Genomic DNA, 26387 nt, shown 5'->3' on the forward strand with positions numbered 1-26387 from the left:
TTGTTGAATGTCTGAGCTGGAGGAGGACATACTGCAGTTAGGGAGGTTACTGGCTGGGCATGGTAATTGCCACTCTGCCTCCTGTCCAGACACCAACACCCCCTTCCATGCACAGGCACCAGAGAGGAATCAAATACTGGAGAACTGAATTGTTCTACATTTAGTCAAGAAGTGGTTCAGCAGACCTGCTTGTAAGCCAAAAGAGTAACCAAAATTTTACTGCTTTTAATCAGTGGCAGCAATAAGTCCCCATCATATTTATCATGAAACAGGGATGAATTCTCACAAAGGTTAAAATAATTTCTGCCACAGTGTCCACTGTATTCATATGCTTACAGTCGGGAGGAAAATCGCTGGTGTGTCACAGACAAGTCAGAAATACAAGACCATCAACCAAAAAAAAAAAAAGTCTTGTGAAAAAGCAGTGGAAGATGGTGGCATTTGTTGGAAGGACAGCTTTCCAGAAAACAAAAAATGATGATGTGACAAGAGTGTTGTGGTCATTCATAGATTTACTGTAACCTGCAGGTTTATCAGCCACTAGATAATTGCCTGTACTATGGTTAATGTCTTCTCAAAGGCTCCAGTTAAGCTGTTGGGATGCACATCCTTATCCAGAGGTTGCATTTCAACTCGGGCCACAGGAGTCTACTTCTTTCTTTTGACAAAAAAGGCCTTGGAGTCTGATTATAAACTAATGTTTTGATCTAAGGAAACTGTCTTCCTGGGAAGTGCAAGTGCTAGCTAAACTGAGCCATGTGGAGTGTAGGTCAGCTTTTAGTGTAAGGGAGGCTAGAGAAGGAGTAGCTACTGCCCTGGAAATGGTGCTGCTGATCTGGGAACAAGGCATGCTTGTGTAATACATTAAATCCTATTCCCTCTCAAGTCAAGAGGGCATTCATTAGGTTAAGAAACTAATCAAAAATACTTGACCATGATGTATAGATAAAGTAGGCAATTACTTGGGTGAGCCACAGAACTTTCACTCTTTTCTTGTCCTAAGTCTCCCAAAGCCATTTCCCACTTGTTATCAGATTTCTGGTTTGTGCAAATGTGAAGAGGAAGGGTAATAGCTGGGCAGGGGTTGTACATCAATCTTATTATAATCCTTGTTTAATATTGTATTTTAACCTATCCTTCTGGTTTCAGAAAATCCAGACCTATCAACAAAGCTTTAGCAGAACATTTTATCCCAGTTAACATGCTTGAGGTTACCTGTCTCTTTTAGAAACTGTAGTCAAAATGCTTTTAGTTTGAACACCAAGCCCAGAAGTTTCTATATTCCATTTTAAACATTTATAGCATTTCAATCATTTCAAACATTATTATTAAACTAATAAATGTTTTAGCAGCTTGAAATATCTCCAGACATAAAACACGGTGTTAGGTGCATATATTACAAACAACAACAACAACAAAAGAGTTGACAAGTAGTGAGTTAAATAGAATTAATTTCCTTTCAGTTTCCCAGTGAAATCATAAACCAATCAGACTTTTGTTCTTGTGTTATATGATACTACCAACCCAAAGTCCCTCAGTGAAATTATTTCCTTGTAAATCATTGCAGTCTACCCATTATGTTCAAGAAATATGATTTTTTTTTTAAGTGGGTAATATAAAGTAGAAAAAAGATATGCTGCTTCCAATCTCCTGATATCTGCAGGAACCCCAGGGCTGATCTAAGCCAAACAGCTTCTAAATACTTGATTACTTTTAAAAGCTGATGCATATTTAGTATAAAAGAGTATGAAAAACTAACCAGAAAAAAAAAAGGAGAGAGAACAAAGCAGAGATATATGATGTTCTTTTTATCTAGATATATGCTTACAAATTTTATCATTAATTAAAGCATACTTATATTTATGAGTAATCACTAAATAGAAAGATATTCATTTGTCTCACTGAATATTACAGTGTAGGTGTTCCTGTTCCTAATCAGAAACATCCAAATTAAGTATGGTAAGAAACATCCTGATCTAGTCAATCTGGCAAATGGACCTGCAGAGATTGCTACAGATATTTCCTTTATTGATGTACTCAATGGCCAGTAAAATATATTTCTGTCCCCTGACTTAAAACAGGAAAATTATTATAATTGATATTTTGATTAAACTTTTTTTATTTTATAAAGTCAAAGAAAACATTGGAAAAGAAGATACAGGAAGGAAGGAAGAATGAAAGTTAACTTTCAGTGTAGCTGAAAGTTGATTCAGCTACATTTCCTTCAACAAACTTTGAAAAATTTTACTGTAAGTGACAATTATCTCTGCACATCCTGACGGTCAACTGGACTCAGGGAACCACTAAGTCATTGTGTCAGAACTTCTTTCTGTTTTAAGGTTGAAGATGTGACAGGGATGTAGCAGATGTAGCAGATTATAGTTCTTTTTCTCTGAAGAAATTTTTGTGAAATTTTTCTCTCCCAACATAGCTCAGACTTGCCAGAATGAAAAGTCTGTCATTTTTATATCCATGTATAACATCTGTGAGATCTTTGATTTGATTGATACATGCAGCTGTACTTTTTAAATAAGAGGCTAGGGATTTTTAACTGGAAATGTAAGGTGGATTTGTCCAATCAGAAAAGCTTCCTGATTGTAAACAATAAGTTTTGGTTTGTGCAATGACATATAAACAGCACCTCGAAAAATAATTTAATATTCTTTGAAGGCTTGATAAAAATTATAGGAAGGTAAAGGTTCTTTTATCTTCTTTAGATGTTTTATTAAATTCATGAGAGATAACATTGTCTTCTTAATAACCTACGTTTAGGTTTGTTCTAAAGTTTAATTTCCTAATAATTTGTGAGAACACGAAGAAAAGTTTGAACAAGGATCATTTTCCTTCCTTCCATTGTCACCTCATTGTCATTATTTCACTTGGAGCTACGCTTTGACAATTTTGCTGTTGCCCTCTGGGTAGGGCAACACAGAGGTGTCTTTTCCCACAGGGGAATACTACTATAATTGTGCCTGTGAAAGAGATGGTCTTTCTGGAGATGTTATGTAGAGAAGGATCCACAGGGTGAAAAAATCTTCAACCCTTCAGCTGGAATTGAGCTTTTTCTGAAGAACTGTCTCTTCAATCTGAAATAATGGAAAGGTATTTCCTGAACAACTGACTCATACGTGTATATTAAATCCTTTTTCCCAGGTACTACAGAAAATGATTTTCTAAACAGTTAGGGTACTAAAAGAAAGACTTCTGGTTTGTATGCTGGACATCTTATTTTAATTTTAAAAGAGTTTTGTGTATTCCACTCAGGCTTTTTTGGTATTTCAGAATTTTGGAAATTGAGTATTGTGATTCTCTCAGGGATTTAAAGTTTCAGTTCACCAAAGTCTAAAGAAATGCTTCTGGATTTCTAATGTAGAATACAAAAAAAGAAAAAATAATATTTCCAAGTTATCTGTGGACCATCATACTTGTCTAGCTGTGATATCAAATGGTAAGATAAAGATTAATTTGGCATAGTGAAGCCAAAAATTTTCATATTACAAAATACTATCAAACATCACTGAAAACATGCTGCTTCATTGCTGAGTGAGGAATTTGGACATAATTTTTACACCCTAACAGAATGGAAATACATTTACTAAGATTTCTTTTCCTAGGAGTCTGCCTTGTGAATTTCCATTCTTTTTTGATTGTCAAACTTCTCTCTACTTCATAAATTATTTGCAAGGTGCCTGGAGGTGCAGTTAAAGAGGGCAAACTTGTGTTTCTACTAATGAATTGGTTTCCCTGTAGGGTACAGGAGACAGTACTTCTGTCTAATGAATGGAAAGAATTAAAATTCAAGAATCTTTTTACTAAGAATGACACCACTTTATACACAAGAAAAATAAGAAAGCTGGCAAAAGGTTCTGTCCCTGTATTGCTGTCCTTGCTTGAGTAACCCCCTCCTTGAAAGTGAAACAAAATGTGAACACTTTTAGCCTGTAAATGTAAATGGGAATAGGCACTGTTTGTTTTATATATGGAAGCACTGACACGTCAGTGATATCTATTGTTCTGATCCTGAGGTCCTCTAGCTGTTGATTTCATTTCAAGCTGTGCTGCTACTGTGGCTGCTGGTAGCTGAAAGGGGAACTGCTAGTGGAAAAAAAACCAAAACAAAACACAAAACCAAAAAACAAAAGAAAAGAAAAAAATGCACAATAAAGTCATAGGGGAGGTTATGAAAAGAATTCTCAGAATTTTATGCAGGATTTCTTTCAGTTGGTAGGTTGTGCTAATTAAGGATAAATTTTCCATGTTGGGATTTAGAGGTATGACTAGCATCTAGTTTCATACTCCCAAATGAAAAGCAGTATCATTGATAAATGCCTGCTGCCATGATATAGCATTCATAACGATTTCACACACACAGTTTTCCACAGAGGATTCAGTAGCTTCGATATTTATGTCCCAACTGGCTCTTATTAAAGCATTTTTTTTTCCCCAATGAGTGACTAACTATCCCTGCTTTGGTAATTCTGCTTTATGAATACTTTGAAGAAGTCAATCCATTAGAATTCACATGTTTGTCTAAGTCAGTTGAGGTATTTTGTTTGAACAACATTCTTGGTGTGACACATGTGGTAAATAACTGAATTCATACAGAGACATATCACATTAAAAAAACCACAAAAACCAACAAAAAAACCCCTCAATGTCAGATTTCTGACTCATTCTTCCCCATCTCTTTCCCCAGACATAAAAATGTCAAAGAAACTTGGCCATGCTCAAACTACTATGCTTTTTTCTTTTTTTTCCCCCTTGGATTCATCAGCCAATAAATCTTAGTTTCCTCTTCTTGTGTAGCAGTTTTTCCTATACAACTTAGTTTTCTGTTCTTCCATTTGTTTGAATATTTTCTGAGAAACAGCTTGATGCAGAAGATTGTGCTACTAGACAAAACTTTGATACCGGTGCAAAGCAAAATGACTTTACATTTATTAGAGAAAGAGTAGGCATGGGGCACATTTAAAAAGGTTGCTAAGCAGAATGTGCATACAAAGACAGAAAATACTTTGTTTGTTTTAGAGGCAGAAATCTTGGTGAGTAGCTCTCTTGTTGGGAAGAAAACTCAAAGTCAGAAAGTGGTCTTCATCAAAATGGCTAGTAAAGAGTGCAGGAAAAGGAAAGCATAAAGGAGCAGTTGTCATGGGGTATGCAGAATTCATTCCTCATTAGTTAGTTAATGAGACAGTTTATTCTGCATATGTAATGCCATTTCTTTTTTTTTGCTTATGTGTCAGAAAAACTGTGATTTCTTTTAATAACTCCATGAACCTAATATGAGAGTATGTGATAAGTCACTGTTGTGTGTGATATCATTATCTATTCAGTGATAGAAGAGATAGATAGAAAGTGATAGAAACCTACTGAATAATAATTCTATGATTATGAGTCAGTCTCAGATTATCTCTTTATTCAAATTTTTAGATTACTCAAATTTCCTCCCCTCTTTTGTGAACAGGGTGGGCTAGATATAAGCTAAAAGGCTTCATGCATATCTCTTGTCTTCACAAAGAGAAAGGATACAAACTAAGGGAAGAAGAACATGATGTAAATTCATAATATTGCTGCAGAAAATCTTTGAAATGTAATATTTAATTACAGGATATTACTGTCAGATAGAATGCAGGTAATAGGCTTAATAAATTCATTTATTTTTAAATAGATATTATAATGTGAAAACTTCTAACTCAAATTTTCAAAGCCAGCAAGACAAATACATTAGACATCACTTCATTATGACCATGTGTTATTTCTTTCTCTTTTTGGTCATCTTCTCTTTGAGGAGGAACAACAGAATGCAGGGAAGTTTAGAGGCAGAAATCCTAAAGCAGTGGAAAGGTACCAGGCAATAGCTATAGAACAAGCTTCCAAAAGATAACAAACAGTAGGAACACAGAAAAGTAGTTTAACAGGAAATATTAATAGTATGTTTTCGCCTGACTTAAAATAATGGAGGCTCTACAGCTGTTTTATGAGCTCAATAAAACCCTGGATCATCAGATATTCCAAAAATAGTTACAGATCTTCTTCTTCAAGCAGTTTCCCACCCCAGTCTCTCTTCCTTCCACTACAGACATCCTGAGAATTTGGTCCCTAACAAGCAAGATTTTATTTCTCCTGTAGCTGCTGCTCACACTGGATGCACCTCTAGTCTGTAATAGTGTATGACACAGAGATAATTGGGCTAGCCAAGATCTAAGTAAATGGTATACAGCAATTTTTCAGTGCACCATAAGACATAATTTGTCTTTCTAGGTTGTTTTTAGGCAGACTTAAATATCTTTCATTTCACTTACAAGATTAGACTGAGTTTAAACTGTGATGGCAACCTCTGCATGCATCTGGCTGGATTTACTGTTTCAGATTTTGACTAGTTTAAGAATTTATGTAATACTGTTTCAGTGATACTTTCAGTGTGTGATCTATGGCTACAAGAAACAGCAAATCAATTTTGAGGATAACTTGTTTTAAGGCATCTGAGAAGGGAGATTCCATTAACTCCATCAATCACCTCCTGAATCATTTTTCCCTTAGGAATGGCGAAATAACTTGGTGTCCTGGTAGATGCTTAGGGCCAACAGAGAAATAAACAGAAGGGAAAACCCAGAACAAAACATTCTGTGTTCATTATTATTAGAGGAAAAATGACTCATTAGGTTTCTTAGGCACACCTTTTTTTCTCACATTTCTGTTGAGACCTGAGGTAATTTTGGCAGATACCTCATGTCAGTTAGAATTCATAATTCAGGATTTTTCCATCCAATTTTTCTTCTCCATTATTGTTCCCTGTAGGGAAAGGCTATTCATAACCTATTTAAAATCTACCTGATCACAGGTAGCTGCCATTGCATGGAAAGAGGACGGATGAAGAAACAAGAATGGTTAGAATGTTTGGAAAATACTGTCTATTCATAATGAATAGGCTGCTTCTGTTTCTGCATTTCAAAGTTTTTTTAAAAGTACTGTATTGGATTGGAAAAAGTGATACATAGAGATGTTCTCAACTTCAGCTGAGGACAGAAGCAACAAAAGTGAGTGAAAGAAAAATAAAAGAAGCATATCTTCATCATTTTATTTGTTCAGATAGTATCTTATATTGAAAGAGATTACCCAAGGAAGAAATAGTATCAATAGATATAAATATTTCTGATAATGAACATTTATAGTAGTTACAGTCTCAAAGGGCTGGAGAGATTATGCTGACAAATTTTCTTCTACTGAATTTCATGTTTTTCACTTCTGAGTTAAATTTTCTCCTGTGTGTCTTTCTTGCATCAGTCTGATTAAATTTTTCAAAGGCAAATTTACAGTAATTGCAAACATTTATCCAGTAATATAGATAAGATGACACTGTCTCGCTGCACTGATAAAACACTCATAAAAACTTATTCTTTAAAATACAATGCAAAGTTTCATGCTATCACTTGATAAACAGGTGAACACCAGAATTCTTACTAGGAAAAATTTGACATTTTTATTTTAATCAAAGAATTGGAGAGAATAGAAAGCTAAAACATGGGAATGGTCAATGAGGCATCAATTATTACAGAACTTAAGCTTTTATGAATTATATAATTTTACTTATACTCCAAGAAAAACATGTAATAAGCAATAAATCAAGCTACGTGAAATTAACACCCTTCACCAGAGATTTGTGGAGAGACCAGTGAAACACTGGTTAGAAAAATGGGAATAATATATATATATATTTATAATAACGAATTGCCTTTATAAAGGGATTTTTTTGAGGGGAATGAGCCAGCTTATATAACTAGATAAAAATATACCTAGAGAAAAAATACTAATAAAAAAATGGAAAAACCCTATTGTACAGGTATGGATGGAGATACTGAAATAGGAGACTGAAATATTTTATTTGGTAGGATTATTGAACAACTAAATTTTAATATGTCTGTGAACTAGTAAATTGCAGATACCATAAAACAAAAGCTTCAAGCCAAAGAAATTAACAATAAACTACTGAGCTAATTTCTGTGACTGTAAAAACAAATGGACAAAAATACTATAAAAACTTCCACCACTGCAATTACTCCATGCCAATTTTGTGGTAAACCATACTTCTTCACTTTAATTTCTTTATCTTTCTCTTATGCCTTCCTCTTCTTTTTTGCCTAGTTTCTGAGTTCTTCATATGCAACCACAAAAGTACACTTTTGTTAGAATTACTGCTTCTGAAGCAGCCCTTCCTGCTCACAGTTAATATTACCTACAGGTCTTCCTTCTAAGCCATTTGCCCTTGATCTTGCCTGCCCCTGCTCTTTAACTCAGCTGAGGACAATGACCACATCTGACACGTGTTACTAGTCACACAAATGGATTCAGCAAGAGGTGGAGCCTGGATTTTATCTGCTGTTTGCTGGTAAGATTGTCAGGCCAGCTTTATAGGGGTTGGTCTCTAGAAGTCTTACTCTAAAGGAGTGAAGATGTGTGAGGAAGATATGGTAAACAATATCTGTCTCTATTAAACATTCTGGGTATTCTAACCAGGATGCTGATATGAAAGGCAAAATGATCATACGCAGTGTAAAGCATGTGTGATTGGTGAAAGAAAAGGTATTTTGCCAATAGTGTGAATCACAGAAAAGTTCTTTTGAAAGATCAAAAGAGCTCTAAAATGGTACCTGTCAGAAGAATGTAGAGGATTCAGAGAGAGAGCAGTGGGTTGCAGATATGTACAGAACTGATATTTGCAGAATTGGCACAGTGGCTATCTAAGCACATGCATATTTTTACAGAATGAATTTAACTAAACCCTCACTGGCTCCTACCTTTGCATCAGTAGAACTGTGCAAGGCATATGTCAGATGCTGACTTTGCATGTGTTTAATGGCTTGTTAAATCTTTTACGATAGAGGGGAAGAACGAGATGGCACATATCATGAATTAACTAAGGCTTTGTCACAATCACAGTGCTATCCTCATTAGCAGTCCAGAGAAACATGGTAACACTTAAGAGAATGTAAAGCTGATTGGATGCCAACAGTCATTGTCTAGTTACTGGGGGTTGCTGTCAAAGCAGAAAACTGTATTGAGTAACACTTGATCCTTGCCTTTGACAAAAGTATGATGTAGAAGGTGTGCAGAGTGTTTAGACACCTAGATGCAGCAGTGATGACAATGAAAAAAGCAGCAAGGGCAAAATAGCATAAGCTGGCTATCATAATATTCCCTCTGCAGATTTACTGTATGTTTTATTCTTCCTCACAAGAGAAGCTGACAGAGACATTTAGCTACTAGCTCACCAGCTGAAGGGGAAATATTAAGACCCACCATTTAATGAGTCTGTCTTCTGTATCTCTCTAGGGTACCATTAGGACATTTTGATGTTCTTTAACTAGGTGAAATTTTTGTTCTTTGTTGCAAAATTAGAGTTGAAATTAAAAAAATGGAAGCATCAACGAACAGTTATTAAATTACCTAAAGTAACAAAATATACTCTTTATTTTATGGAGTCTGGAGGAAATTAAAAATTAGACTGAAGATTTGGAATTTTTTTCCCCTGATGTAAATATTGAACAAGTTTGAAGCTCTGAAATACTGTTAGTTTGGGGTTTTTTTTACCAGTTCTGAAACATATGCACAAAACATGGTGAAATTCTGTTGTAGGTCCTGTACTTCCCACAACTTAATAGACTTCCTATGGTCATCTTAAAATGCAGTTAGAGTCAGTTGCCAAATGTTATAATTTTATTATGCCAGATGTATGAAAATTATTTATTAATTGTTTATAGTTTGTAAAATATGATGATACTCCCTGTTCCCAGTTATCAGGAAGGCAAGTAAGAGGAGGTATGACATGAAAAAAACCCTGGGTTTTGTCATGTGAATCAATTATGAAAATGGTTTTGACTACTGGATAATAAATAATGATTTAAATGAAAATAGAGCTTGATAAGAGAGGGAAAAAAAAGACTTGGTTAAACTCGATCTATATATAGATGATTTTTGAGCATGGAGAAATTAACTGCCAAATTGGAATAGCAAAATAATTCATTATAAAAAGATTAAAACCAATTTTCTGATTTTACAAGTATGACCAATGGATTATGAGATATCACAATGTTATTACTAGAAGTATGCGAAGAAAGATTTACCTGGATTACAGCAGAAAAAGGCTGAATTATATAAAATGCAATAGTTCTATAGCACTTAAATATTTTTTAATATATACTTCCCACTGTTTTGGCACAAGTTGGTTAAAAATATGCATGCTATCACAGGTCTTTAAGTGTACCTTACTACTTTAAACTGAGTTCATAAGGCTTGGGATAATGTCTCAAAATTTTCAGAGCTCTGCAAAAAATAACCAGATGAAATTGTCTCTTGTTAAATGGAACAGTGTTGAATAAACCACACAAAATCTCTGTACAGGCAGAATATTGCAATAAATCTTACAGAATCTAGAAGGAATCTACCGGAAATCCTAATTTCACTTAAAAATCTGTGTTTATTTTTCATGTAGTACTAAGAAAAACCTATGTGTGTTTTTTACCCAAAATTAATTAATATCTTCTTCATCAGAATTTTGTTTGTGCACAGGAATATTTTGAAAGAGACATTATTTTTCAACAAGCCATTAGATAAGGCTTAGATGTATCTTGGTAGAGATGAAATAGCTTCTGTTTGTCTCTGGGTGCATCTTGGGAGGCACCCTTAACTAAGTTGTTTTATGTTCTTTTACTACAGAGTGAAGAATCCCAAATCTTTCATTAAGGAAATGAGGTGACAGAGAGGAGTGGTGAGGAAAGATATATTCTGAAACAGTCAGAAAGAAATGAGAGATGATCTGCTGGTCATATGATTTGACAGGCAGCTAGAAAGTAAGTGGGGTTTTTGTTTGGTTTGGTTTTTTTGTCTCCCTTCAGCAGACAGGCAAGAAAAGCTGCAAGTGCAGCCCATTTTACTCAGAATTTGTGCTATATATTGTATTAGTTCATCAGTTTTGCTATTTTAACTCCTGAGTTAGGGGTTTAAAACACTTCTGTCTCAGAGAGAACATTAGTTCTGTTCATTAGTTTAATACTGGATAATTAATGTCTGAATGTGCCATTTAGTGCCAAGGCTAAGAGTAGCAAAGGCACCACCAATTTTGTTTCTCCCTGCCCCTCTTTCCCTCTGCACAGTACCATCCCCAAGGTTCACCATGTGCCTGAGAGCATTGCCCAAATGCTTCTTGAACTCTGTCAGTCTTGGTGCTGTGACCATTTCTCTGGGGAGCCTGTTCCAGGGCCAACCACCCTCAGATGGATGAAACATTTTCCAATATTCAACCCAAACCTCCCCTGACACAACTTCAGGGCATTCCCTCAGGCTCTGTGGTGTGCCCTCTGGGCACCACAGAGAAGACAGCAGTGTCTGCCCATCCTCCTCACAAGGAAGCTGCAGACTGCAATGAGATCTCCCCTCAGTCTCCTTCAGGCTGAAGAGACCAAGTGACCTCAGCCACTCCTCCTGGCTTCCCCTCAAGGCCCTTCACCATCCTTGTTGCCCTCCTTTGGACGCTTTCTAATATCTTGATTTCCTTCTTACTCTGTCATGCGCAAAACTGTCCCCAGCACTCGAGGTGAGGCTGCCCCAGCTCAGGGCAGAGCAGGACAATCCCCTCCCTTGCCTGGCTGGCCATGCTGGGCCTGATGCCCCCCAGGACACGCTTGGCCCTCCTGGCTGCCAGGGCACTGCTGACTCCTGTTCAGCTTGCCATCTGGGACTGACCCCCTGGTACCTTCCATGGTGCTGCTTTCCAGCATCTCATTCCCCAGTCTGTATGATAACCAGGGTTGCTCTGTCCCAGGTGCAGAATCCAGCACTTTCTCTTTTTGAGCTTCATATATTTGGTGATTGCATAGATGGAACCATTGATTCACTGTATTATTATAATTGTGTCCTAATGCTTTTACTACTTTTGCTTTTCCCTTTCTTAACTTTCACTATGAACTAATGCAGCCTTTCCACAGTCAAAGAATCACAGAATGGTCCGGGTTGGAAGGGGCATTAAAGATTATCAAATCCCAATGTCCCTCCCCTGGGTAGGGATACTTTTAACTAAACCAGGTTGCTCATAGCTCCATCCAACCTGGCCTGCACACTTTGAGGGATGGGGCATATGCAACACTTCTGGGAAACCTTTACTTCACCCTGAAAGTAAAGAATTTTTTCCTAGCATCTAATCTAAACCTACTCTTTCAGATTAAAGCCATTTCCCTTTGTCCTGTCATTACATGCCCTTGTAAAAAGTGACAGTCCTTTCTATTAGCTGTGCAGAAGAGCTTTCTTTCTGACAATCATAATGAGCAGCTCATCTTCCTGATCCCTTGTGGCAACAGTGTTCACAACATGGCTTTGTGTAAAAGATTACTTATTTTCATAACTTGTAATTGGTATCTTGTAAAATTTTCTGCCTATATTCATTAGAGGAAAAAAGTAAACAGGATTATATGTTAAAACTCCTCAAAAAATATATTAGTTATTTATTAATACGAATTTATTGCCTCCTAATAATACAAATTTAACAAGTGCCATTTTTGTTTCTGCTCTGTGTTCTAGAGCTTCTAATATTCCATGCTTGTATGAATCTTCTTGCTTGTCCCCCGAAATTACGCATTTCTGTGGTTTTTGGTTTCTTCATTTGGTAGCTATCAGCACACAGATAAATGTGAATTTAACAAAGATAAACAGCTAAAGAACATAATATTTTTTATGTTTAGCTTAATATTTTCAATATTTAGTTTTCAATTATTTGTCTTTATTAGTCATCTAATGTATTTTCAGTGTATTTTTTAAAGGTTTTTTCAACAGTTTCTGCAGGGATTTTTTGTCCTGAATGGCACAACTTCAGAAAGATATGTTTTGAAGGGCAAAATCTTCCAAGTGTGTTTTGCAGTGCTGTTGTCCACATTAAATTAAATCTGTCACCTCATTCTCCAGTTATCTATTCTTATAACCACTGGTTGGAATTTCTCATTGTGCAGACTAAAAATTATTATGTATTACTTTACAATTTTGCCATGTCACTGTTCCCTATCTTCAGTGTTTTCCTAATGTTAAATCTTTTTGAAATGTTTTTGATAGTTGAAAACTATCTCTTCTTTTCCTCTTCCCTCTGTGAAATGTGCATTGTTAACCCAATTGGTAAACAAAAGTGGCTTCATTTTGAATTTAAGATAATTTTAAGGAATCTAATCCTTTTTGTTTTATTGAGAAGAATTACAAAAAAAAAAAAAAGATGGAATTGCCTTTTAAAAAAATTCTTCTATCTAATTATATAGTTTATATATAGGAAGCATTCAGTAATGCAGTTATTGGACCCATAAACTCAGTAATATGCCAAGGCTCAGTACTGGGTCCTATTTAATATCTTTATAAATGATCTGGACAAGGGATTGGGTGCACCCTCAGTAAATTCACAGATGGCACTGAGTTGATTGGGAGTGTTGTTCTTCTGGAGGACAAGGAGTCTCTGCAGAAGGACCTGGACAGGACAGGACAGGACTGGTGGGCCAAGGCCAATGCTATGAGGTTCAACAAGGCCCCCTGCAAGGTCTTGCGCTTGGTTACAACAAGCCCAGGCAGTGCTAAAGGCTGGGGCAAAGTGGTTGGAAAGCTGCCCAGCAGAGAAGGACCTGGAGATACTGGATGAGAGCTGCTGAACATGAGCCAGCTGTGCCCAGGTGGCCAAGATGGACAGTAGCATCCTGGCCTGTGTCAGCAATTGTGTAGCCAGCAGGAGCAGGGCAGGGGTTGCCCTGCATTTAGCACTGGTGAGGCCACAACTCAAATCTGGTGTTCAGTTTTGGCCCCTCACTAAAAGAAAGATATTGAGACAGTTTTCTTCAGCACAAAAGCTTAGAAATGTTTTTAAGGTGGATATTTTAGCATTAATATTCAAGATGCTAATACTCAGTAAGAGTACAGACTGTGGTATGCTGCCTCTGAGAACAAGTCCAAGGAATGCCAAAGGGGAGGCTAAATTCAGTGTTACATGGAAGTGTTTCTATCATAAGTTTTAACAACTCCTACAAAACTAGTTTTCCATAGATATTAGCTCACAATAGTGTGAAATTGCAAAATAGGAAGACCATTTTTAGCATGATTCACATGGCAGTAGGAGCACAGATATAGATTAACTTTAATGATGCTTTTAAAAATATTACAAAGCACTTACATAGTTTTTTACATGTGCATTAGGGAATTAGATTTATTTGGTCTGACAAGTAGGTAGGTGCCAAATATAGCGAATAGTAGGTGTATAATATGTACAAAATTGAATACTTTTCCCCTTGGAATCCATTTTCCAAATATCTTGGAAACTAGTAAACAAAAAAATCCCCTTAGATCATAATTTAAGTACTAACATGTACTATTTGAAGGCAGCTTGAAAGTTTTAAATTTTTATGGAAGCTGAGATCAAACCAGTTACAGAATAATCATGCAGTTCTCCATTTTACTTGCTTCTATGACTATTTGTTAAACCATCCTATGTTTCCAAGACTAATAGTGATTAACTGATTAAATGCACTGATGTAGCAACAAGTAGTTACAGTTAAACCAGATGATAATTATCTTAAAAAGTGCCTAAAGAATCTCAACAACTCCTAAAAAACACATTTGATTTCATTACTTCTACCTGCAGTAGAAGATCCTTTTTTAAATCCTGAAATCTCCAGAGGTTCGATGGACTGGCAGTGATGATGTAATGGAGGGGAAAGGTACATACAATTTCCCTTTTTCTTTATCTTCTTTGTGAGCAATGTGAAGGCAAATCTGAAACAGAAATACTTAGGTAAATGCATCAGCTCAACTGCAAATATTTGTCAGTTCTATTGCACTGTGGCTCCAGATGACATCAAGACCTTGCTGTTCTCAGTGTAAATGCACAAGAGGTGAGGTAAGAAATGGCCTTGTCCCCAGATAATTGACATTTTACAGATAGGTTTGCAAACAAACACCAGTTTTAGTGTTGTTCTAATAGTAAGATGCTCTACTGAACCAGGGGTTCCATTGGTGTACTGGCTTCATGTTGTGCCTGCTGGAATAACCCTCACCGAGATCATATCTGTGGACTCCTCTGCATTTTACCCTAAGAAAAAGATGAGAGAAAACACTCCCCAGACAGGAGCTGCCCTGTATTCTGGAGCAGCAGTAACAACCCATATTGATCCTAGGATGGAGCACCTCTTGTATGAGGAAAACATGAGGGACTTGGGGCTGTAGCCTGGAGGAGAGAATACTCTGGGGACACCCTACTGTGGCTGTTCAGTGCTTTAAGAGGGTTTATAAGAAAGATGGGAACAGGATTTTTTTCAGGGCCTGTTGTGATAAGACAAGGGGTAATGGTTTTAATCAAAAAGAAGGTCAATTTAGGTAATGGTGTTTTTTGGGATATTGGTGTTTCTGGAGGATTTTGTTTGTTTTTTTTTTTTACAATTAGTGTGGTAAAAGACTGGAACAAGTTGTCCAGAGAGGTTGTGGGTGTCCTATCCACATCCAGTGGAAGCATCCAAGGTCAGCTTGAGCTTTGTTAAATGTGTCCCTGCTTATCACAGAGGGTTTGGACTAGATAACCTTTAAAAGGCCCTTTCAACTCTAACTAATCTATTATCTTAGGACCCAACAATTAGTTATAGAAACTTTTTATTTTTAAGTGGCACATCAAACAGGTTCTTTTTATCCAAAGATGAATCCTGCATCACATAATCTTTGTTTATATTTGTCATGAATACATTTTTCTATTTCCAGAGAAGAGAGGCAATGGAACATCTATTATTTTACAATACCACTTGCTAAAAAAATTATTTAAAGTTTTATAGAGGTAAAAACAGTGAATGGCTCATCAATAAGATTTTAAATGTCATCCTACAATCAGGAGCATAGCTCATTAGGTGTATAAAGACTAAGCACTTAGTAAAAGGTACTGTATCATTCCTTAATTTTTACAGATGATAATGTATATTAAAGAAACAAATCTTTTAAAATAAACATGATAAAATCACATGTCACCTTACTAATTTTGTTTCCATAGTTTGCAGAATAAGGGAATTCGAGCTATATATAGTCTGTAGATAAGATTTAATTTTTAAATGCTTTTAGCCTATTTATCTTCATAAGCATAAAACAACCCATAATAATTATGAATTAAAATATACATCAAATAATATTTATGTACTTAATGCAAAATATTTTTCAAAACCAACACAGTTTAAAACTTGCTTCCTAGTAAATTATGTCATCATGTGCTCATACCAGTAATTTTTATAAGGCAAATAGTTTTCAAACTTGCACTTCAGTATTCATGCTAAAATTGTAAAGGACAAGATGAAACATGATTTGAGTCCTGCTGACCAGAAAAAAATACATGGGAATGGATTATTTCCAAGGTACACAAAACAATTTAAAATCTGTGGGACAAGAACAAGGTTCACTTATTCCTTTTACAGCGACAGCACTTAGTTCAGAAAAGTGAACATAAAATGTGATTTGTTAAATCTGCACTGTTAGGATGGCATACCTGCTGTCACCAATTTGTAACCTGCTGTCACCAATTTGTTATCTATTTCTCCTATGTTTAGGATCCTTCGCCAGCACATGAAATATTTCCTTTTTTTCTCCAAAGTAAATATATTCAATGCAATAGAATTTTTATCCTTCAACTTAAGCATTGGATAAATTAGAAGTAAAAATTCTGAAAAGCCAAATTAGCAAAATAGTGTTTGTTTCTATTCTCAGCTTCATCTCATTTTATCACTTGTTTTTTTGGTTTTTTTTTGCACTTTGCCATTATCTTGTGTCTTGCAGGTTGTTTTAAAAGCAGTATCTCCTCCGAGAACCATGCCAGGGAATCCTTTATAGTATATGAAAAAAATCCCAACCAGCAGCTGAAAATATCTTTACTTCAAGCTGTTATTTCATTCTCATGATGTGCTACTTAAACATTAAAAAAAAAAAAAAAAAAAATATTTAGGTACTCAGTCTGTTGAATCAGAATGGGGTTACAGTTAAGATTAATTCCTTATATGTTATCTTGCATTAAATTTCTTTAACCACTTCAGTACTTGAAATACGGACCCTTAAATGGGAAATGGTTCCAACAGCAAATACAGGCTTCATGCTATACACTGGGAGACAAACAAGGAAAGGTTTTTGTGCAGGAGAGGAGGTAAAGCAGTACTGAAAGAGCTTATATGTGCTTAACCCTGCCCTTAACCAGAAAAAAGAGGTGTGGCTCATGCCACCTATCAGTATAATGGGAGTGCAATTAAAATGTTTTTCCAGTCACAAAGTTTTCCTGCATGTGTCCTTGCAACTTATATTTTTCTGAACTATGCATTTGTGACTTTCCTTTTTTAGTTTGCTTTTTCTTTTTTTTGTTGGTTTGCTTGTTTTATTTTGGTTGTTTCCCCAAAATATGGTACAAATTAAAAAATAAAAAGTTGGGTAATAGTAAAAAAGAAGATGTAATGACATTTTTGTTAAAAATTGTAGCTTTGAGAAAAGACCATAAATGAACTTATTAATAAAAAAAACCAAAAACAACCCAAACAAACAAAAAAAATGCAAGATAAATTAATTACCTTTATTAATATTGCTTTGAATGCACTTTTCCTAGCTCATATTAATGCTCAAGGCAATACAATTTGTTAGGAAAAGGTAACAGCTCAAATAAGAAATAAAACCTTCCTCTTGAATTTGAAAATGGATAGGAATTAAACCCACAAATCTCCTCTTAGCTTATGACAGGTAGCATAGAGATTTCATATGTACAGTTTATAGCATGAGTAAATTCATTAGATGATGCAGTTGCTTCAGTGGAAAACCTTCCCTCACACAAGCTGGTAAAGTCAGGACAAGCTGCTAAAAGTGCTTCTTTCCAATATGTTGTAGCAATGATGCATCACATCAGCCACCCTGGGAAAGATTTTTGCCTCTGTGCAAAGAACTTTATTTTGCTGCTACCAGATTATAAAAAATAAAAATTCCTCTGTTGTTTATGTTCCCAGTTTACCTCCTAAAAGACAGTTTATTTCACTGATGTCAAAATTTCTTTGCTGTCCCAATGGATAATGCCTTTATTTGCCTGGGGAGAACAGCGGAAAGCATAAGGGAAGGACATATGATGGTAATTTTCCAAACCAGGGCATACAATAAGGAAGACCTCCTTAACTGGTATGCTAATATTTTTATTGTGGAAAAACATTTGTCAGATGTCTGTGGTGACAGAGTAGAAGAAAGGACCTCTGAAGCTAACATGCAGCAAGAAAGAAGTATCAAGTGGAACAGAAACTGGCAATAACAGCTGAAGATATGGAGCACCCAAAACCTATAGAACACAAAATAAAGGACAAGAATTATATATTTATTTCAAGCATTATATGACCTATTATTGATATTGTCATACACCATAGACTTTAAACTCAGACTACAGGGGAATATCACCAGCAGGTAAGAAAAAGCATTTCATACTTTATCCACCTTGTACTACGTGTTTTGCTATCAGTTATATGATTACATCAGCATGTCTGTCACCATTCCATACATTCAAAAAGCCATTTCTACCTTAAACCTGATGAAGTCAGATTAGATTTTCCCGCAACTGAATCAGTTCATTCATTGGGTTAAACAGGCAATCTCTCTCTTGCACACACTTATTATAGTCAGTTATAGCAGCAAAATGCTACAAAATATATATACTTATTTTAAATTAAAATGGCTGTAATTTTGACAGAACAGTTTTTTAAATATGTATTTTCATTATCGGAATTTCATATAGTCATACAACCTTTTCATAATGCAAAATGATATGTCGCTGAAAGTTTTTGAATTCTTTTGGCATAAAACTAGCTGGCCATGGTCTTGGCATATATACTTGCCACAAATTATACAGTGGTTTATTGGTTAGCAAGAATTTAGGATGATCTGAAATGCTGGGTTCTACCTTCAGGTTATAGAAAAAAAATCTAAAGTTGTTAGTCGGAACATTCGTATGTAGATCAAGAGTTTTAAAAACTATTTGATACAACAAATGGGATGGTAGCTCTTCAGTAAAGGAAGGTAAGGGATGTCACAGTCATCTCACAAGCTAAGTGGCCACTTACTGCAGTTCCCCAAGCACTCACTGGTATTGGGGGGAGCTGTAGTAGCTTTCAAAGCAAGTATTTTATCCAAATTGTAGGTCCTGAAAGACATACTGCTGCTATTAATAATAACTTCCATATTCCCATGTTATTATGGGGCCATAACATGCTCTCACAGATGGGAGTCAGAATTGGGTCTGATTTTTCGTAGGGATCACTGATTTGTGCACTACCCTGAAAGTGACCTGGAGAACTAGTGAACCAGTATGGGTAGATCAGTGGCCCCTGCTGAAAAATTCTGCACCTTACAAAACCTGGTTAATGAACAGCTGTAAGCCAGACCTATTGTCTCTTCAACAAGCCTGTGAAACTCTCCTGTATTTGTCACTCAGAAAAGAAGTGGCAAGTGGCATTTGCTTCATGATGTCAGAAAAGTAAATGTAGTCATGGAAGGCATGGGAACCCTGCAGCCAGGACTCTCATTGCCTACCATGATTCCTCAAAACTGGCACTTGAACACTCATTGATTTCACAATTCTTCTGCACACAGAGAACACACCAAAATTTGCCTTTTCAGTGCCCAGCTTAAATATGTAAGAACCTTTGTAAAGATTCCACTGGCTAGTTTTATCCCTCAAGCCTGCATATGTAAATTTCTGAAGGAAAATATATCACATTAGTAATATGGAAATGTACTTAATTAACATGAAAATTGTACAACTCATCTTTATTTTTTTTTTGTATGTTCATATGTACATAAGAAAAACACCTTTTGTTTCAGTTGGTTTTTTTTTTTGTTTGTTTTTTTTTTTTTTAGAAAACAATCTTCAACACAACACCTTTTTTATTTTTAAATGTAATTTTCCACTGGAGAAGACAGAACTATTTGCATACTTATTCAATATAGTTTACCCAGAAAATTCATAGCTGATCCTGCATCTCCTTGCAAGTCTATTTCTTCTACAAGCAGATGAGGTCATTATGTAGAAAATTCTATGCAAAGTTATAATATGTATTGGCTAGATTTAATATAAACTATAACAGTAGTTCGTAGAGATTTTGAGCCTTAGGCCATAAAATTCAACAAATGCAATCATTTTTCTGGTACCACATTAACTCAGTTTTGGAAAGTTGAGTAACTGGGCACACTGGTCAACTCTTAAAATTCAGTATATTTTGACAGTCACCACATAATTGAATCTGAAATGTTTCATTTATTCTTTATTCTGCATGGATGAAATGTCAAATCAGAATGGCTTAACTGTGCATAAATTCTGACATTTTAGGGAGAATGACTATGGAAAAATCTCATTAAACTATATGGCATTTTTCAAGTTTAGTAGTAGCCTCTTCCAGATTTGACTACAGACCTGTGGATGGAATAATGCCACAGCAGCAGATCAGCTGGTGAAAAAGGTGAGGAGACAGGGAATCACAATAAATTCACTGGAAATATTCTCCAAAAGGCACAGGTGATTCTCTCAGATGAACTTACCTCCTTTTCATACAGTCAGCCACAGTTGTAGAAGGCCACAAATTGACAGAGAAATTTGACTAGATTCCCTTTACTGCTACCATGGCATTTGGAGTCAGTTGTTTAAAATGTGAATGTCTGGACATGAAGATGCACACCTGCTTGGATGTGTCCAAGAGCAAACTCTTGTACAAGGGTTCATAGGCAGAACTGCCTGCCTCCCAGTTCTTTACTGGTGACTTCTATTCCCACACTTGGATCACGTATGGGTGTCAAATGAGGGAACTGCTAGGACAAAAGATTTGCAAAGAGAGATTAAAGAGCAGAGCTGGGAAAAATGTATATTCTTACCTCCTCCTTCTTACTTGACAGAAAACCTGTTCTAAACAGAATTGTATGAGATGAAAAATACCTCTGGACACAGCAGAGAGATTATTGTCAGGAATGTGTTTATTCCCAAATGAGGACTGAAATGTGACCACAAAGGGGGCATAAGCCACTGCAATAAGGCAAATATATTTACGCATTTCCAAACATATGACCAGATAACTGGTAAACATCTAAATAATTAAAAATAATCAAATGGCTAACTAAGGAATAAAAAGTGGAGAGTAAAAAAATAAACATGTCCTTTTTACAAAGTGGTTTCTATTACAGTACCATTCACTAGGCTGTGAGGTCTCTGAAATACAGCAGTGTGAGTTAGATCAGAACCTGCCTGGGCTATGTTAGGTGAAACTTGTGTTTTGGCAGTATCCAGCAGGTAAACAAGGCACCAGCACTGTATGACCTGGCTGTAACCCTTGGCAGCTGGTTGTACAGAGATGGGCCCAGCAGCATCAACCCTCCCCTGCCCCAGACACAGCTTGCTGTGATTCAGTGCACTTACTGCAGTCATCCCTGTATCTCAGAATGCATTAGCTGGAAGAATAGGATTTGACTCTATGACTAAGATATTTACAGTCCTGTCAAAACCCTGACTTTCTTTTGTACTATTAGGAAGAAGTATGTATCCTTTGGGAGGGTAGAGTGCTCTATATGAAAATGGTTAACTCAACAGAAAGATTCAGCAATGAAAAATTGGCAGTGAAGAGGAATTATACTTATGAATCATAGTTTTTTGTGGTCGAAACTGATAGCTGTCAGCTAGGTCAGTGATGCTTACAATGGCTACAGGTCTATGTAAAGAAGTCTCAGAGCTTGCATCACTCTCAGTATCTCAGTGGCTTTACAGGTATGTGGTCTTTGATACATCCCCATGTATGACTCTGCAGGTAGCCAAACAACTTATTTGAAATATCAGTCTTTGGTGAGCAGTGGGAATTATTCCAGCAGCCCAGAGAAAGAGAAGTTTTTATTTTTCAGGTCCCTGACATAGCACATCAAAGTTACCCTAATAAAAATATTTTTAACTTTCAATATATATTAAATGTTCTATTTCACTCCTATTCCTATACATAAATGAAAAATTACAAATACTTTAATTACTCAAGGAAATATGCAAGTCAGCATATATTGTACCTTTCTTCCTTCAACAGTATCATATTCCCATAGATCACTTTTCTATCTAATTTTTCTCACCTTAATAATAAGACAACAATTAACTTTCTAGGTAAGAAAAATGCTGTTGGGGTCCCAATTCCACTGTGGAGCTTTCAGCTGACTGGCCTCACCTGGCATTCCTATCTGCACCCCTGGACACCCAGTCCCTTCCTGAGCTCTGCCACATGCATTCTAGTCCTTCACCCTCCAGAAAGCCTCCAGTCCTTCTCTGCCCCTGTCCTGTCCTCAGAGCTCTGGTGTAGTCCTGTCTCTTACTGGACTGGAGTCCCTAGAAGGATCCAGAGCCCAACTCTATCTTGCCTGGGAGAGTCTGTGCCTGCCAGCAGACCTTGCTGATGAACCTGTGTTCTGCCCACTCTGCTCATGCCCACACTGAGGAGCTGTGTGCTGGCTTGCAGGAGCACTGCCTCTGCTGCCCTGACTTCACCTCCAGGCTTGTATTCCCTCATGGAACAGCCCCCTACCTGCTGCACCTTGATTTTAGGCATGACAAAATAAAAGTAGTCTGCTGTTCTGCTATGTTGTGCTGTTGAATTGATCTCATTTCAGTGCAAGTTAACTAGGGGTTACTTCAAATATTAGAAAAGACTAAATGAAATACCTATTATACTCCCATCTTTCACTTTTAAGTACTTGGAATTAAGCACAGTAGTAGCTTAGGGAATTCCTTGGATTTCGTGAGACAACATCCTTTTTAGAGATGGAATTAGTTTTGAATGAAGTGTACCAAATACAAATTTATACAAAATGGAGAAGTCCAAGAAAGTTTCAGAGTAATGGTTGAAAAAAATATACTGATTTGTGCAATAGAACTGTAATAATTATTTAGCAGGGCAAATAAAATCTTCTTCGGGATATCTTCAGGAGTCACAGAATATTGTCTGAGTTTATGTTGTGATATTTTAATATGTGTCAGAAATTCTTGCTGCAAAACTCTGGTGTAGGAAAGACACAAGACCTGAGACTCCTTTAAAGAAAGAACACATAAAATAAAAATAGAAGTGGAGACATTTCTCGAGAAATCAGTCCAGCTGAACTCCTAGGGGTTCTGGAAATACCGCACCGCATCCTGGTGCTTCCAACGCAGGTGTAGTGCTCACTGAAGTGAATTCAGCAGAGGACCCCAAGCTGGCCAGGAGCTGGAGAAATTGTCCTACCAGCAGTGGCTGAAGCAGCTGGGCCTGTAAGAGTTTCAGGACAACCTAAAAGTAGCCTTTCAGCATCTGCTTGTGGTGATCAAGAAAACAGAATGAGATACTATGAAGAAAGTTAACTCTACTCCAGAAAAAGCCAGCACAGTACTGCTTGCAGAAGTTTCCTTTCTGTAGGTGCTGAAAGCTGGAGAAGTCTTCTAGTGACAAATACAGCAAGGAATAGGGGAAGGCTGAAAGTCAAGGCAAAAATTGTGAAGAGAGATACTCAGGTCAGTTGCAAGGAACCTTCCTGGGGACAGCCAAGCTGCGTAACAGACTGCCCAGAGAGATTGGCAGCTTTTGAGATTGCCCTGAGCAATCTGGTCTGACCTCAGAGCTGGACATGCTGTGAGCAGGAGATTGGCCTGGAGACTTCCTGGGGTCCTGTCCAACCTGGACACTGCTCTGATCACTCCTCATTTAATACAGTAATAATGGTAGAGCTGGAAACAAATTGGCTCATAATATACCGATAACAGGACAAATTCATAATTATATGGCTCAAATAAATCAATAAAATGGATGTAAGCATCAGAGAAATATTTCATTTCAAGCAGAACTCATTTTGAGTTCTTTTTGAACTTCTTTCTTCTGTTGCTTTGAGCCTATTAGTCTAGGGGACAGAGAATATGCAGGAAGGAGATCAAATGAAACACTAAGGAAGTACACACTCAAAACTATGTGATAAAAAAAAATCTATCTTGGTTTTTCTGCTGAAGAAAAAAAAATGAAAAAAAACTAAAAAGAGAAAATTTGAAGTCTAAGGAATATACTTTCCATGCCAGATAAAATATGCCTTTGGATTTTCAAAAGTCATAGATTTAAAGTGAAGTGTCTGCAGTGTCATTTTGGATTTAAATAACTAGGGAAATAATTTTTTTTTCGAGAAACAGGATGGTTTACATATACTTAAAAACAGAGTGTGACAGTCTAACACTTGAAATTTCGAAGAAAATGTTTCCTGAGAGTTATGCCAGGGATAGCATTCGAACAATATTACTCTCCCTATAAACATCCGATATATATTTAATATATTTACAGATGTCATGGTCTCTAAAACAGGGTTTGGGTATTAAAAAAATTTGGAACAGTTTGTTCATTCACAACTTCTAAAGGATTGAAAGTTTTTCCTTTCCTCAGTGCCCCCAAAAAGCATTAACGTGCTGCTCTGGGTGACTTTCTACAGCCTATAATTGGCCCATTCCCAGGAGCTGATCAGCAATCACAGAATCCACGCCGAGGGAGGTCAGGGAGAGAAGCCCATGTCTCAAAAGCACGCGTTCGAGAAGCCCAGTTCCCTTTTTAAAATAACAAACCGGCAATTAAAGCCATGAGAGCAGTTTGCCGCCTTCGGCCAGGCCTCAGCCCCCGCTCAGCCCCCGCTGCGGCCGGGCGGGAGGCGCCAGGGGGCGCTGCAGCCCCGCGCATGAGGCGCGGCCGAGCCCGGGACGGCACCCTCACAGCCAGCGACACGGACACACGGACAGACACACGGACACACGGACAGACACACGGACACACGGACACACGGACACACGGACAGACACACGGACAAACACAGCTACGTGGACACGGCCACACGGCCACACTCCGCCACACGGCCACAGACACACCGCCACACGGACACACACGGAGCCCGCGGACTCCTCGCACAGTCAGCAATGGATGGGGGGCAGGGTGGGGAGGGAGAAGAAAAAGCACTCAAATCTTTCTCTTCGCGGAATCAGCCCTCGAGCTTATTGCAGCTTCCCTGTCCTCCCGGCGCTCGTGGCTGATGCAATTTAAGAGGCAGAATTAAATTCAAGGCTTTTACTGTAGCTACCGCCATTAAATGGTGCAAGCTTTTCTGGAACCACAGGACAAAGACAAAAATTGACTTTGTCTCTCGATTTATTTATATCTTGATTTTAAAAAATAATGTCATATTTCATTTTGTTGATGGAGTGCTTTCTTTGAGAGCACAAAGTAATATCTTTTTTTATAGTGCCATTTGAGTGAGTTTATCATTTGGGTTGCTTCTATCTGAAGACTTTGTTAATGTAAAAAGCAAATTCTGTGCAGAAGCTGAATTAGTAAGATTGACAAAGAAGCTGCTATACTACAACCTTTATAAAAAACAAAACCAAAACCAAAAAACACCCAACCTTTTTGCAAGTACACTGCCTCCCAAAGAGGCATTGCACTTGCAAACCACTTGCAATTGCACCTCTGAAAATAAATTGCCATTCCAGATATTCAGTTTCTTCAAACAACAGTGTATTTATTCAGTTCACAAATAGTGCCACAAATTTCCTGGTAACCATAAAACAGTAGGAGATTATAAGGATACAGAATTTGTGGCAATATTCTTTTTTCTTTAATTATTTCAATTTCTTTTATTTTTCTTCATGCCAGGAGTCTTAATTTTCTTCCAAGTTTGTCTCACTGATGTAAGATGCAACATAAGCAGCGGACATACAGTGTGGCATATTCCAGTCTGAATTTAATATGATTCAGATTTTCACGGTTTGTTCAAACACACTGCTGTCACAAGGAGTGGGCACTAAACACCCAGGCTCAAACAGCTCTAAGCAAATTTCTTTATTCAAATGAGTAAAATAAATTAGGATCAGAATTTATGAGATTGCTGATATGTAACAATGCAGATTAAAATTAAAAAAATCAAGATTTCATCCAACCTGCCTTCCCTTTACTTGTCTTCAGATACCCGAATGCAGTGTCAGTGCATCTGCTTGTGGACTGTCTAATTTAATTTTGCAGCTTCACTGCCTAGCGTAGGCTAATTATCCACTTGAAACTCTGTACCCCACTGAGGTGGTGCCATGAAAGCAGAGATCTATGATACTGGTTCCATAGCCATACCATGTTGCCATGCACAAATCAAAAAGTCAATTTTAGAGTACCTGCTGGTATCACCCATGCTCAGAGCAGAGAACACAAATGCTTGCTGGATGCTAGGTAGTAACAAATGGAGGTGAGTGCTATCTCTGATCCCAGAGTAATTACAGTGCTCTGACTTTTTTTGATTTAACATCGGAATTGAAAACTGATTGATTAAAGCAC

Source organism: Parus major, chromosome 4 (assembly GCF_001522545.3).
Source record: "Parus major isolate Abel chromosome 4, Parus_major1.1, whole genome shotgun sequence".
Lineage (NCBI taxonomy): Eukaryota > Metazoa > Chordata > Aves > Passeriformes > Paridae > Parus > Parus major.